The sequence below is a fragment of the Olea europaea genome, chromosome 19, assembly GCF_002742605.1.
Source record: "Olea europaea var. sylvestris chromosome 19, O_europaea_v1, whole genome shotgun sequence".
NCBI lineage: Eukaryota > Viridiplantae > Streptophyta > Magnoliopsida > Lamiales > Oleaceae > Olea > Olea europaea.
The window spans coordinates 9,141,169-9,143,889 of NC_036255.1; positions in this window are offsets into that span (position 1 = coordinate 9,141,169).

The window sequence follows — 2,721 nt, forward strand, 5'->3', positions numbered from 1 at the left end:
TAATCCTAAACTCTTGGATTAATTTGACTTTCTTGGGTTCGTCAATCTCGTTGTGGGTTTCGTAGTGAACGTTGACTGGGTTCACATTAGTTTGAAAGACCCCTTGATCATGCAATCCAAGAATTAAATTCGATTTGGAATGACAGCTCCGGGTATGAAGTCAATATGATGTTCAATGCCTCGAATAGGCGGCAATCCACTTGGTGCATCCTCCGGAAATATATCGTCGAATTCCTGCAACAAAGACTTAGCCAAACTAGGGAGGGGTGAGTTAGTTTCCTCAAAATTGAGGAGTGATTCCTTATAAACGAACAAGATCATCTCTTTTCTCTCAACTACCGCCCTACTCAAATCACTCTCTTTTGCAAAGAAATTCACTCGTATTTTCTCTCTTTTCTCGGAACACTCTCTTTCTTTTCTCTCTTGTGATTGCTCTCTCTTTTTCTTTCTAGTGGCTATCTCAATATTTTCTCTCTTTTTCTCTAACTCACCACTTTATCTCATTTTTTCTTACTCCTTGGCTCTCCTCTCTTCCTCACTTCTCAATTTTAATTGGTCCTCGTAGAATTGCACCGGTGTTAATGGCATAAGAGTTATGGTCCTTCCATCCTTAATGCAACTACGTCGATTTTTGTACCCATCATGCATAGTCTTCCTATCGTATTGCCATGGTCGCCCCAATAAAATATGTCGTGCTTGCATTGGCATCACATCACACACTAACTCATCCTTGTAACTCTCAATTGACAAATTAATTAACACTCTTCGATTCACCCTCACCTCACCACTCTCATTCAACCATTGTAATTCATAAGGTGTCGGGCATCTCAACAATGTTAAACCCAACTTTTCTACAAAAGATACGCTAACTACATTAGTGCAACTACCACCATCAATTATAGCACTACATACCGTATTGTTGACGTGGCATTGAGTGTGGAAAATGTTCTCCCGTTGCAACTCCAAATCATCTGCTTTAACGTGAGTAGTAAGAGCTCGTCTCGTGACTAGTAGATCCCCAACTGGCCCTTCAACTTTTTCTTCTTCACTAACATCTTCCAACGCCGGCATGTCATCAAACTCGCCATCACTATCGCTCACTATCTCCCCATCATCCCGCAATACCATCGCCCGTCTGTTTAGGCATTGAGAAGCAATATGCCCCGTTCTCAAACACCTAAAACATTTGATATCCCGATTACGCGACGGTTGTGCCTCCGGTTTTGATATTGGTTTGCTAGCGTTTTCATCATTACCTTTTTGCCAATCACTTTTACCTCTAGGTACAGTCCCATTTTTGTTGTTGTCATCCCACTTCGTTTTCCATGTTGAATTAGAATTCGAAGTATCCAACATTTACCTAGACGTCCCCTTCCTCCTCAATTGCCTTTCGACCTCATTGCCACATGTAACATGTCCTCGATTTTCACATAGTGTTGCAACTCTACAACGTTTGCAATATCCCGATTTAAACCATTCAAGAACCGTGTCATGGTAGCTTCCCGATCTTCCTCCACATTAGCTCGAATCATAAGAATTTCCATATCCTTGTGATAATCCTCTACGCTTTTCGACCCTTGATACAAACCTTGCAATTTTTTATGGATTTCTCTATAATAGTGACTCGGAACAAACCTCCTCCTCATCAACGTCTCCAACTCATCCCAAGTGTTAATTGGCCTTTCCCGACCCCTACGCTGTGACGTAAATACTCGATCCCACCAAAATATCACGTAATCCACAAATTCAAGCACCGCCAATTTTACCTTTTTCTCCTCCGAATAATTATAGCACTCAAAAATCATCTCAACCTTCCTTTCCCACTCTAAATATGCTTCCGAATTGCTTCTCCCCTTAAATTACGGAATAGTCATTTTAATACTCCCCAAATTTCCATCTACTTCAACTCCTAAGTTATTTCTACCCCGTCTTTCCATCCTATCGCCCCTATACCTCGTTTGACCCATATCAATGTAATTGTCATCAAAATCATCATCATCACTACGATACTCATCCCGCCTTCCTTTCCTAGATTCACGCCTACACAGCCCCCTAGCATTAGACATCTCCACTTGTCCCCGGCTAAGATTAGCGATTGTGGTACCTATTTTTGCCATCCATTCCCCTGACCTATCCACCTTCTCACTAACATCACCAAGTACACATTCAAACCTCCTTATCATGTCCTCTGATGCATTATTGTCATTACCGTTTCGACTTGAGTTAGAACCTTCTCTTTCCGACATCATGTCACACAAATTTATATGCCTCACAAATATATCACTAGAAAACACTCAATATGGCTTTTTCCCTCTATTAAACTCACAACTCGGCCACTTACCACTCAAAGTCTCCCTTCAAGCACTTCAAAGAACCAAGTGAACTAAATCAAGTGTTTTACCGGGAATTCAACAAACCGAATAATAACCAAGAACCACGAGACTCAAAGAATTGAATTATGTGGAATAAATGATTGTTTTGACAAGAATATGTGAATAGACTCAATAGTAAAGTGAAGAATTGACACAATGAAATAGCCTAAATCACACAATTCGAGAGTTGTTTTGTGCTGATAGTAAAAACAAGAAATAATAATATCAAATTTTTTTGTACTGTACGGATGAACAATAACCGTACGATGAACAGTACTTTTTTTACCTTTTGTAAATAAATACGATTAAACTATCAACAATTCAATGAATTGAAATTGACGATAAATTA